This window comes from Lagopus leucura, unplaced genomic scaffold, assembly GCF_019238085.1.
Source record: "Lagopus leucura isolate 7727_CA_CO unplaced genomic scaffold, USGS_WTPT01 Super-Scaffold_100002, whole genome shotgun sequence".
Lineage (NCBI taxonomy): Eukaryota > Metazoa > Chordata > Aves > Galliformes > Phasianidae > Lagopus > Lagopus leucura.
The window spans coordinates 60,105,659-60,119,468 of NW_024962263.1; positions in this window are offsets into that span (position 1 = coordinate 60,105,659).

The window sequence follows — 13,810 nt, forward strand, 5'->3', positions numbered from 1 at the left end:
TACTGAATAGTTACAATAAGAGATTATGAAAATACAAAAACATCTTTGCTGCCATGATCCATATTTGTCAGCAGGACAGCAGTGATTTCTGAGAGCATTTCAGGTGTGCTTTGGAACAGATTTTCTGCTTCCACATACACATGTAAATTCTAGCTTTGCAATGAGCCCGACTGGTTTCAAGGTGAACTACCGTCTCATTTATGACTGTCTTGAATGCCGTTTTTACTGCATGTTAAGAGCTGCGAATGTATGTTTATTAATGTGGTCGGTACATTCAGTGAGCTGATGAGAGAAAGGCAACCCTAACATTATGGGTAATATGCCTGAATAGGTAGAAGACAGCATGAATTACTGTGGGATAATTTTATTCAGTGTAGAAGGCACTGATCCTTTATTTTCCTGGAGGACGATGAATGAAGTTTGTACAGCTTTCAAGAAGCTCAATGAAGCTACTTAGCAGGTGTTTATCTTTGCGTCATACTGTGATAAAGCAGAAGAGACATGAAGAGAGTGCTTAGCACATCCCCTGGGCACAGAATCAAATACGCCTGCTTTGCTTCTGACCAACTTGTGATCTTTCTTGCTCCCGTGGTAGCACTTTCACAGCACTCCTGGGAAATCTGTTCCGATTTTTCTGCGTGGCCCTTGCTGAAATTGAAGGCTGTTACATGTTGTCATCTCCACCGTAGTGGTGATCAAAGCGGTCTTTCTTCATTTGTCTGATGTAAATTGTATCATATGGCCCCTCAGCCTTATCTCAGTTCAAGCAATTACTCCATATTTCTTCAGAGGTCATGGTTTTTAGACACCCAGTCATCAGCTTTGCTCCCTCCTGGGTTTTCTCCAATTGTTTGTGATGGCATCCAGAGCTCGGTGCTGTAAGAGCACTGACTGACTTGAGGAAATCATGGCCTCTGCAGAGCTGAATGTAATGGAAAGATTTTGGAGACGCAGCATGAAGATGCTCCTTTGAAAGTGAACTTAATGTGTTAGGTGTCATTGGCTCTACATGCACTAACATTTGAATCATACATACAAAAGAATCAGCAGCAAATGGGGAAGGGCCACAAAACTGTGAGCAGGTTATGTTCGTGTATTAGAGAAGGCAGACTGAGGAAATGTCTGTCAGGAGCAGATTAGTCATACTCTAAGTGTTAAGAAATTGCTTTGGTTGTTTTTTTTCAGTAGAGATTATGATGTCAACCAGAAAAAGAAAGACTTGCAAAGTCAAAAGGGCCCCCAAAACACCAAAAAACAAAAAAACATGCTGATGTGTGAGATAGTAAAAACCTAAATGAGGGATTTGCATGGATGGATGAAGAAGTATTAGTGAATGCAGATCTAAAGAAAGCAAAGAACAGTAAAGAAAAATTAAGGGACAGAAAAAGAGTTGAAAGAAACTCTGTTAGTTCTGGCAAAAGGGAAATCAGCAGGATTGTTGGGAGAGTGAAAGCAGTTGCAGACTGAAAGTGAAAGCCAATTCACTTAGAAGAAGCCCTCAGAAAGTCAGCTTGATATCTCCCCAGGTCTTTGCACAGTTAACCAGTTTTCTTGAACAATTTCTCCAGGCCCTCTGGAGCAGTCAGTCCAATGGCTCACACCCAGCCTAAACTTTCTACCTGTTGAGGCTTGTTTACAAAGAACTTTACACAGTATTTACTGTGCTTCTGAATTACATTTAACTGGTGTTTCTTCCATATCACTGCATGTTAGTAGCAGTGTTGCCAAGTTCTGTAACAGACTTGCTAGCTAGCGTACAGTCGAGCTGCCACCCACACTGGAAAGCCTCCAAACATTTCAGTAAACATGGGAAAGTGTTGGCAGTCCCCTTTTAAAAGAAGCCTTAAAATTATCTCCTGCTTCTCTAAGGAGGCAGTGCACTCAATATGTGTATAAGCGTAGATTATGTATGAAGGAAGTCCAAGCAGAGGAGCCATCTCTTACTGAGAGCTGCTTAGAACTGGACTTAGAATTGCATTTCTGATTTTAAAAAAAGGATCTTTCCATTCTTCAGTGAAACTTCTGGGATCTCTGAGCAGAAAGGCTTCATACTATGACTGTGAAGATTAGTAGGGAACAAGTCAGGGCTAGACTGGATTCAAGCCAATTCTTGAACTGTACTCTGGGTTTATAAGGGCCTCCTTCCCACTTCCTGATTACTTACTAATTTTTTGCCATTGCTGACATCTGTCAAATGACACTGTGTCAGACCACTTCTGGAACAAACAAAAGCTCCAAGGTATGCGAACAGGAATTTATCTGAGCCAAAGGACCCAGGGCAAGTCATTGCACACAGACCTCAGGACACAGAACTTTCTAGAGATGGAAGTCTTAGGAAGTTTGAAGCCCTGCTAGACACTGTTAGGGGTCAAAGGGAGAAGCAGAAATCCACAGCACCAAAGAATCAGTAATTGGAGCCTTGTGGTAAATTAGCACATTTTAAATGTGACGAATGAAATTGCTTTATCTGTTTCAGATTTACAGACCTTCAACCTCAGTAGGCCAAAACTGCCTCATAGACATCTTAGGAGGCAAAGTCTAGAAACTCCAGCAGAGACAGGGAGTGCTGGATGCTTTCATATACTTTCTGATGGATGTTGCAGTCCAGGTCCCAGTCTAACATCCACCTTACTCATGTCCATTATTTTCATGTTAATGGAATTTGTCCTATAACTGAAAAGATCAGAATCTCTCTCTGAATACCTTTCTCCTGCACCTCTAATCCGCATCATCAATCATTTTAAAATAAATTACATCCAAACAAATGAAAGAGGCTTCCTGAGTGGAAGATTTTTTTTCTTTTTACTGGGCTAAGGACAAGTCCGAACCAACAGGAAATGATTAAATTATGTTAAATCACTACAGAACCCTGCCGTAATAATTGTGGCATTAAGCTCGGGAGATTTAGAATATATATTCTCTGAAAACAGCAGAATCTCTTCATTTTAAAGAAGAGTCCACAGTTATAACATTCAGTTCATTTTAGGAGAAGGAAATTGTGTTCAAAATGCAGTCATCCTGAAATTGTTAGCATAATACATTATTGCTTGTGACATATTCCGTTTTTGTGGGAGAAGATGGCAAATCTCTCAGAGTAGTAGGCTAGTAACTCATAAACAGAAAGAATGTTGCAAAACACAAACAATCAGTTTATTCCTCTAATGTGTAGCTGGCTTCTCATAGGATAACCTGGTCTGTTATGCATGTAATTTCATAGTTTATTTACATTAGCTAATAACAGCTGGTTATTTAAGCAACAAACTCACAAAACCGCAAACCCACCCTGTGCTTATTTAGCAAGCTCCCCATCTGGATTTCTCTTGATCTGTGAAAGTTTAGTTTATTTCAGGGTTCTCAGCTAAGTGTGGGAGGTTTGCTGAAATCCTCTGTAAAAGCCCTTTAATTTTACTTGAAGTGCATGAGGAACACTCCTGTGCCTGACAGCATGAGCAACAGAGGAGGCAGCAAAAGGCAGGAGGAGGAAGCTGCCCTGCTGAATTTATCTGGGCAAATGAGTACTGTTCAACTGAGTTGGAAGAGTCATGGCTATTTCAGCTGCCTAGGGATCATGCGGTCTAGCAAAACATTAAAAAATTAATTATCAATGTCTGTTTCAAATCAGTTGAGTGCAGAGATTCAAATCCATGCATCTCTTGTGACAATACAGTGCAGCATAGGAAGGGTGAGCCATGAAAGCTGGTTGAAAGGAAACCTTTCCTTACACATCCCTCAGCTTTTTGGTGACAAGTTGTCATGACAGTGCCAGAGCAAGAGTGCAGGAGGGTTTCTTTTGAGTCAGATCATTGAGTATCACTTGGAGATCTAATTCTGGTAATGGTCCAGCAAAAACTGCAACAGAAAGCAGACTACCCCAACATATGTTTTTGTTGCCCCCCACTTTGCCGTTTTTTTCTGTTACATTAGAACATTCTGTTATATTTAGAACAGTGTCAAACTTGACCTGCTATTTTCTCCATTGAAAGAGCTGTCTGAAGAGAATTGTTGCTTGTCATTGTGAAATAAAGTCCATCTGCACCTTTAGGACATCTGGTTTTATGAGCTGCTACAGGAGAGCAGTTAAGTAGTGGTCATTTGGTTTCTGTTGCCGCCAGATTTTGCAGTCACTTTTTAAAGTCTTGACAGTTTGCTGAAATTTAACCATACAAAACACGATTAAGTGATTCAGCACTGTTTTTCAGTTGCAAGTCAACATCTTAGGGCTGGTCAGCATCTGGGATTTTTCTAAATCACATCCTCTAAAGTTGACAGTTATTACTTATGGATTACATCATTAGTGCTATCATCATTCTGTTGGACCCATGTCTTTAATTTTGATTTTTGTGGACAGCATGAAATTACTGCAGTATAGGCCATTGAATGAATCTCGTGCTTTTTACGTGAAGAATCTCCAAAGCTTGTGTACAGTTTTAGAGAGTACATAACTTTAAAGATATTTCTTTACCTTTGCTTTTCTTTCCTATATCGATTTTTTCTACCATTCTGATGGGTTATATCCATTTTATTTCAATGGCATTAACTTAATAGAAAGTTGATGATATTAACTAGTTAGTGGCATTAACTTAATAGAAAGATGTAGTGTCATCATGATGTCTGAAATCCCTTCGAGATACCCCTAAGCTCCCCAGTGTGTTCCGTTATCTTTGTTTTTGTTGATAATGCTTTCTGTGTGTGGGGAAAAAATCTGCTCTGCATATTATCTGTATTTATCAGCGAACAGTGGTCCAGCACCAGCATATCCCAACTCAGATAATTTATAATTCAGACCAGAATTCCTAGAACTCAGACTTCTCTGATCATGTTAAATCCTTTTTATTCATTTCTAAGTGTTTTCACTGTGCGTGTGCCTAGGAAGTTGCCTGATACACAGTCTTACAGTGTGGAGTTGTGTGCGACTGGCACGTCTTCACCAGGGCTAGCTTTCACCTAACAGCAGTCTTAGCAGTGTGCAGTGTGCTTTTGGGATGAGTGGTCTTCAAAGGTCATCGTAGAATCATCGTATCACAGGGTTGAAAAGGACCTCAAAGATCATCAAGTTTCAACCCCCCGCTATGTGCAGGGTCGCCAACCACCAGACTAGGTTGACCAGAGTCGCGTCCAGCCTGGCCTTGAATGCCTCCAGGGATGGGGCATCACAACCTCCTTGGGCAACCCGTTCCAGTGGAACATTGGAACAGTGGTCATTTTGTTTGCAAACAATGACCAAACCGGCGTGCATTTTTGGGAGGGAACTTCTTATAGAAAGTGAACTCTTTCTCAATGCTTATCTCACATTGGGTTCTCTCCAGGTGAGCCATTGGGTTATGAGTAAGGTCTGAGGTGGAAGCCTTTAAATGGCAGTCCTGTTGACCATCCCATATGTGCCATTTTGCTGTTATCATTGTTATCCTTAAGGGAAGCATCCTTGGTCAAATCTGAGCTTCCCAGACAAAGTGTGCAGGACAGCTTTTTGCAAAGCAAAATCACATAGAGTTAAATGAAATGCTTTTGCCTAGAAACCCTTGGCATTTGTCTTGGCATGCATTTGTGCAACTGCATCTGAACTTCTGATTGTTATCTCTTAAGTCCTAAGCTGCATCTCACATTTGGGTTTGTATGCAAAATTCAGCAACACTAGAGTGAACTAGGTACAGCATGTTCTGCCTATGCTGCCCCTGAGTGGTGACACTGCCAGCTGGAGTAGTCATAGAGTTGGCAGGGCTTGACCTGATACAACAGTAGGTATACCTCCAAATCTCATGTTTAAATATGGTGGGTGCTCAGAAATAACTCTGGTATTGTCACTAGATGATAAGCTGGTAGTTGTTTTGCAGAGCAGCTGGCAGTGTAGTACAGGGAAAGAGTGCAAACTCCTTAGGCACACTATGGGATATGAAAAAAGACTTTTTTTGGCTGTGAAACCTCCTCTTAGCAATGTCGGAAGTAAAAGCCCAGATTATTTTTAATGTACCTTTTTCTAGAGCTTGGGGAAAAAAGCCATCTTGCTGGAAAACATCACATTAATCCTCTTCTCAGCTTCTGGCTTGTGCTGTGGCCAGTAGCCTTTATTAGTATTTACTTATAGCCAGACAGAAGGTGTCTATACTTTATTTGTAGCTGAATAACAAGGCCTTTCTCTCAGATGCCTACATTATTGATTATTGATTAGTCTCTGACTGCTGTGAATCTACCCTCAGCATGAAAAGCGCTGCTTTCAAATCTATTTAAAAAGTATACTCTGGAAACAAGAACAGGGAACAAAACTCTGTTTATTTCATGCTTTTCTGCATGTTCACAAGAGTGTTCGTACGCCACAGATATAGTCACACAAGCCTATGCCTATGACTTTCTTGCATCAGATCAGTTCCTGTGCTGCATCGCTGGGAAAAAGTGGCTTATCAACATGAAATGGTACCTCTTCTACTCTTCACTGGGATACTGGCACATACCATCCCATTGTTGCTGGTTCTCTTCCCATTCAGAAAACAAACTCCAGTCTTAGAGTCAAATTAGTGCTCTGATGCAGGCAGAATTTCATGTTGTTGCTATTATTTATTAATAATAATAAATTAATAATGAATCATTATTTATGTATTGGCTGATTTCTGTTTAGAACGTGGCAATGAATCTGCAAGTTTCTTATACACAAAATAAGAAAAGTTGTGGTCTCTGCCGATTTTTACAGGGTGAATTAGCTCTTTCATAAGGAATTTAGGGAAGGAGATGAGACAGGAAACTGTCAGAAGATTGCCCAGCTGAGGAAAACTTGAATAACTTCCTTTAATTATATCTTTGTGGAGAAAGCCCCCAAAGCATGCTACTTAGGTGTGAAAAAATAATCCAATTAAAACTTTCCTTTTCGTATGTGGTAGATGTTTTTAAAAAAATGAGAAAAACTCATATTCTACACAATTCTAATTTGAGAAAAATAATGCTTTGCCTTATAGCTCTGTCAAAAGTTCATGCAAGGTTAGAGACCAATTATTCTAATTAAAAAATACCAGTTTACCAGTTTCAGGGTCACTTTGATTGTCATGTCTCTAAGATTTCTGTTTTTGCATTGGGATGTTAGTTTTAATAAAAAAATAATAGTGAATCACTTGTTTAGTTTCCTCTCTTCTGTAGAATAGTTTTCGTATGTTCTTCACTTAGGGAAACACTATATTCTCTGATCTCCTATTCCTCCTATTTTTCCTGTTTACTACCATCTGCTTTCTATTGAGCTCCAATAAGACTGCAACCCTGGTTCTGAAATAAACTGATAGGTAAAAATTAGAATTTCAGTCTGATTCTTGGTAAATACCCCAGTAAAGGGGGCCTTGCAGAACTTCATCTGATTGACTGCTTTTCATGGTGTTCCTGAAACAGATACCTATGAGTCTTTGGAAAGAAGGCAGTTTACTTTTAGTTGCCATATTTCCCTATTCAGTGTTTTTTTTTCCATCATCAGGCACTGTTATTAGCTCATTTTTTAATCAGCTCTTCTTTTCTGAACATCCAGAATGGCTTATCGTACTGTCTTTAAGAAAGCATTAGTTTTCAGAAAATAGCTCTCTCAATATGAGGCATTTGAGCAATCAGTTGTATGATGTGAGGACACAATGCCATTTGAACTTTACCTAGTTCTGACCTGAGCTAGGTAACATCAGGACCTCACTGACCTGAAAAGTAACTGGCCCAAAGAGGACCAAGACTGCATGAGAGTTTTTGCCTCACTGATACTGTTTGTTTTCTGTTCTCTGGGCATCTTAGGATTTCTGGTTGCTTCTTTCTAGACAGTGGTAACCACATACCAGACATCTTCTTTCTACCATGGCATTAATTAGCATTAATTAATTAATTAATTAATTGGTATTGTTCTTCAGCCAAGAAGCCGAAGGGCAAGGCTGAAGAGTCCCACTGGCAAAATTCTAGGTGTCATTGCTTATTTGTCTCGTATGAGGAGAGGAATCTCAAAGCTTTGCACTGCCACCCCCATGTGCCACCTCTTTGAGAGAGAAGTAATTATGCTGAGAAATTAGATCAAAATAAAATTCCCTTGTGTACAATTTAATCCCGAGTTTTTGCCAGGAATGTGACAAGGAAATGGTAAGCATCAGGTGATATATATTTTTAATTCTGTTTAGGATTTCTTCTAATTTGTGAAGAAAATGGCTATTTACTGATTGTTCTTGCTTTCTGATCCACAGGGGATTCTTTCATTTTTCATTCTTACCATTCTTTCATGCTCAATAGCAGCATTAGCTAGTCAAAGTGCAGATTTCAAGACTGCTACATCATTATGTAACCGTCTATAGCTCATGGTGAACTCCAGTTCTCAAGAGCATCAATGCATGTGTACCAGCTCAGTCTCTCTTTAACATGTAACCTTAGCATGGGCTTATTAGAATCATAGAATCGCCAAGGTTGGAAAAGACCTCCAAGATCATCCAGTCCAACCATCCATCTGCCACCAATATTTCCCCACTAAACCGTGTCCCTCAGTACAACATCTAAATGTTTCTTGAACACCTCCAGGATCGTTGACTCCACCACCTCCCAGCACAGCCCATTCCAGCACCTGACCACTTGTTTGAAGGAGAAATTTTTCCTAATATTCAACTTGAACATCCCCTGGCACAACTTAAGGCCATTCCCTCTATTCCTATTGCTAGTTACATGGGACAAGAGGCCAACCCCCACCTCGCCACAACCTCCCTTCAGGTAGTTGCAGAGAGCTATAACGTCTCACCTGAACCTCCTCTTCTCCAGAATAAACAATCCAAGTCTCATTGCCCTTCTCTGGACACGCTGCAGGGCCTCAAAGTCTTTCTTGTAGTGAGGGGCCCAAAACTGAACACAGTACTCAAGGTGAATCATCATCAGTGCCGAGTACAGAGGGAGGATCATCTCCCTGCTCCTGCTGGTTATACTATTCTGATACAAGCCAGGATGCCACTGCCTTCTTGGCTACCTAGGCAAACTGCTACATGTTTACCTAAACATCAACCAAAAAGCCAAGTCCATTTCTTCAAAACAGTCTTCCAGCCAACTGCCACATGCCTGTAACATTGCCTGGGGTTGTTGTAGCCAGCTCATCAAAAAAGATATTAAACAGGACATGCACAACCCCTGGGCATCACCACCTGTGACCTGTCTCCAGCTGGATTAAACTCCATTCAACACTACTCTCTGGGCCTGCCCACCCAGCCATGTTTTTTACCCAGCAAAGAATGTGTTTGTCCAAGTCGCGGGCTGCCTGCTTCTCCAGGAGAATAGCATCAAAGGCTTTGCTGAAGTCTAGGTAGACTGTATCAACAACCTTTTCCTCATTCACCAGATGAATCACTCAATCATAGAAGGAGATCTGGTTGGTCAGGCAGGACCTGCCTTTCATGAACCCGTTCTGACTGGACGTTATCCCCTTAGCCGTTAGGTTAAGTACAGACTTAAATTCCTCTGAAACTAGACACAATCACATGTTGAAATGCTTTGCTAAAGCAGAGCAGCCTGCACTGGGTCCTGTTTACAGGCTGTTGGAACAGACTGTGCCTGGCTATTGAGCATCACAGAGGAGGATATGCACAGACGTAAATCCATCTGCAAAATTTGGAGGATGATTAAACATTGTCTCCCCATAATGAGCCAGCTTTGTACTTAATGATGATAACGGTGAAAACAAACCTAACAGACCATTTCATCTGTTAATTTTTTACAGCTCATTGGAATTGATTTTAAGACCCTGTCATGTCTAACAAAAATGATGTCCAAAAATGCAAATTTACAGCTAAAAAGTATGCGAGAATGACTGAAGCAAAGAAGATGCTGGTGAAAAAAGTTTTGAGAGGATATGGCTCCTACAGTGGGATTCAAGGAGGAAAGTTAGCATATGGCACCTGAAATTTATTTTATATAATGGATTGCTCAAAGGCACATATGTTTACTCTTTGCGAGAGAAAGCTGGCTGGTGTCTCTTCTGAACTTCAAGGTTTTTATTGTTATTCTTAATTATGCTTTTTCTCTGATGCCCTAATGAAAGTGAAAAAGTAAGTCATACCTCAGAATTTTAACAAAGTCATAAAATGCCTCACTGTGTCCTTGAATTTATTTTTTTCTAATTGTTAGATGATCCCCAAAATAATTATACTGTAGATTTATTGTTATAGCCTGAAGCTCTGTTCTAGGTCAATTTCACCTTTGAATTTGGTGCAGATGCTTTAGGAAAACTTTTAAGAGGGACTGTTACCATCGAATTATAAAAGATTTCATTTGCTACAGTGGACCATTTTATTCTCTGATGCTGCTCTGGGAGGTTAGTGTAGCTACAGAACAGATAAACTTGATAAAGGACATCTGAATAATAGCATGCTGGAATTTTGGTATTTATATTACTCCTTTGAATATTGGAGAAAAATGTTAAAAATAATATTAGCAATATTTATGAGATAGTTTCATTTCTCTAGGTGGCACTATCCATGGGTTCTCAAAGTAATCTCGAGCAAGGGACATTTTCTGAACCTCCATTGTTTTCAAATATCACATATGTTAAATGCAATGCTTTTTTAATGATTTCATTAATGTCCTAATTTATTATTCAATTTCTAAGTCTCTTAACAGTTCCCTGACTTATTTTGATAGCTTTTTTTTTAATACCAGTAACTATCTTTATGTTTTGCAATATGGGACCCTTTGATCTGTCTTCAGATAGTAAAATGCTTTCTCTGCTCAATTCAGAGGAAACAGCTGCTTTCTTTTCCTAGGCCTAGGGCTTGGATAATATTTAGTAACTTGTTAAATTATATTATCTAAATATTTAATCAATTATATAGCTTAGATCTATGCACCATTTATACAGCAGACTATCACAAGCATTGGGCAGAGGGAACTAAGCAACTTAAGTATGAATAGCATTTTCCTTGAGTTTTCCAGTCCTCCAAAGTAGCCCATGTGATTTTACATGTAATGGAGTTATGTCTTCAGGATACCCAGAACGCAACACAGCAAAAGAAATTTCATGGTTTCATGTGTCAGAAAAGCTTCATCTCCCCCCAGAGAAATGGTGGCTGGGTACTCATGTGGCAATCAGTCACCTTCCACACCTTCCAACAACACACAAGACATTTTAGGACAATTTCTATGAAATCTTTTAGACTCATTTTAGTAGTACATGAATCAGACAAGTCTGTGCATTTATTCCGTTGCTTCAGAAAAGTCTCAGCTGGCAAATCTACCTCTGAAGGAGTGTGAGCAAACTGCCACCCCCTAATTTTTATCCCCCTCTGTGCAATGATTAAGCAGATCAGTGTGCGTTGCTCTCGCTCAGAAGAGAGCAAGGTGACATTTCCTCTGGGTACCTACTTGTGCAGAAGGGAGCTGCCTTTGTTTGTCTCATAATCCTTTGGGACACGCCAGGACAGTTTCTGAGGGAAACTGCTGAGACTAGCTTTGGTTGATGTAGCCTTGTCAGGTAACGTTACATAATATTTAAGACAACAACAACAAAACACACATATACAGGGGAAAAAAAAAAAAGCCTCTGCAACTGAGGAACTGAAACAGTCCCTTCTGAATGACTTAAAATTGTGCATTTACTATTGCGTTTTATGAGAAATGAGCAACTGTAAGAGAATCCTGGAGCTTGAATGGAAAAACATTGACATCCGAAAGAGAGGTCCGAAGATGGTGAAGGATCTGGAGGAGAAGAGGTATGAGGAGCAGCTGAGGTCCCTGGGTTTGCTCAGCGCAAAGCAGAGGAGCTGAGGGGAGGACTGATGGCAGCTGCAGCTCCTCACAGGCAGCGCTGAGCTCTGCCCTCTGTGACAGCGACAGGGCCCGAGGGAACAGCATGGAGCTGTGTGAGGGGAAGGGCAGTGGGGGTTAGGGAAAGGGTCTGTGGGCATGGAACAGGCTGCCCTCGGCGGTGGGAATGGCCCCGAGCTGCCGGAGTTCAAGGGGCGTTTGGACAGTGCTCTCAGACATAGGGTTTGGTTTTGGATGGTGCTGTGTGGAGCCAGGAGATGGACCCAGCAATCCTGATGTGCCCCTTCCAGCTTGGGTTATTCTATGATTAAGCCCAGGATAATACCACATAACTCTTTCATGCCAATGAAAGTACCTAGTACCACGTAGTGCTGAAATACAAATTCTTCGTAATATTTATGCCTATAATTTTAAATGACCTCTGAAAATGTTGCTTAGGTTTACAGTCACCTAGGCTGCAGCTGTTTCATGTTTAATCACTGGCAGGAATAATAGTAGCTTTCAGAAAGTGGAAAAATATTTACTAAACTGCTTAATTCCACCAATTTCTGTGTAAAAACACAGAAATAATCCATCTTTCCTTCCACCTACCTAAGCAAGTATGCTTTACTGATTGCTGAATATTTTTGTCCGATAATAAGCAATGTTGTTATTCTGGCTGATGTAGTACTTCCTCCTATATGGCTTACTTTAGTTTGGGTTGCAATTAATATTTCTTTTTTTCTTTTTTGTGGATAACCTTGGAAAGAGTTTATGTTTTACCTGGTGTTAAAAGGGTACTAATCTGTGGCACAGAGTCTAAAAAGAAACCGTATACTTTTAGCATGCAGGATCCAGGTCTCTAATGAGTAATAATTTGCAAGCGTATATAAATGTGAATCCAAGAGATGGGAAAGAAAAATGAAAAACCAACAGCTATGTTATGTGCTGGATTGCTGTGTATAATTGTTTAATTGTACAATTCACAAAAAGAGCAGTCACTAAAGCACACAATAAATTATATGAGTAAGAGTAATCATAAAATTGTATAATTCTTGTGTTCACATTTGACTTGGAATTTTTCAGCAGCGCAGGCTCAGAGTGCCATGTTCTTTAGTTCTGGCTAATTTCTACTCTTGAAAGCTCCTTTTAATTTCAAAGTGGAAAGCTAAATGATGCAGAGTTCAAGTCTTTACAAAAGATATGTGGTATATATGCTTCTGCAAAGATCTGAGTAGCCTAGGCTGGAATTGCTCAGGTACTATAGTATGTTAAGACCTAGACCAAAGTTAGCCCTTGTTTCTGGGTTTTCTGCCAGTTAGTTTTGTCCCTTGATTTCTATGCCAGTGTTTGAGAAAATGCTGATAGTCTTCATTTTCAGCTGATACCAGTGATGCCCTTGTCTAGATATGGCTATTTTGACATATTCCTGATCAGAAATAAATGTAACTTCTAATCTACTAGACCAGTCTGTGTGCACTATGAGACAGCCTTCATTTTGTTCTTACGCAGAAGTAGCTGTTCCTCAGCCAGCTGATCGCAAGCATTTCATTCATTTTTTTGGTCACATCCTTGCTCATTAAATTATAGGTTGACAGGGACAGAAACAGGAGGTAATGGCAGTCAATATTAACATGTAACACGTGGAAGAGGCACAGTAAAGCATGAAATCTATACACAGAGGGAGTTTGAGATCTGGACTCCCAGAGAGTTTGAGATCTGCGCTCCCAAGAAAGTTGGATAGGCCTTTAAGTACACCATTCACACTATGTATATACACACTATCTTTTTCTCATCAGCGCAGTGTTTTTCATTTAGTGGTACATAACAAAGCAATGGTAATATTCATTATGATTAATAGCTATGTATAGGTGCATGCTGACTAGGAAGTTAAAAGGAAAACCATGGATTTTTTATGTTTATTCATCAGTAAAATAGATTGTGAAAGACCGCCTGTATTCAGTAGCCCAACTCTTATTTCTGCCTTAATACTCGTAATTTCATCTTGGACCTGGACTGAGGAGACCTGCATTGCAGTCCTAATTCTTTCAGTGCCTACCTGAAGTGACTTTCAGCACGTTGTTTCATTTTCTAG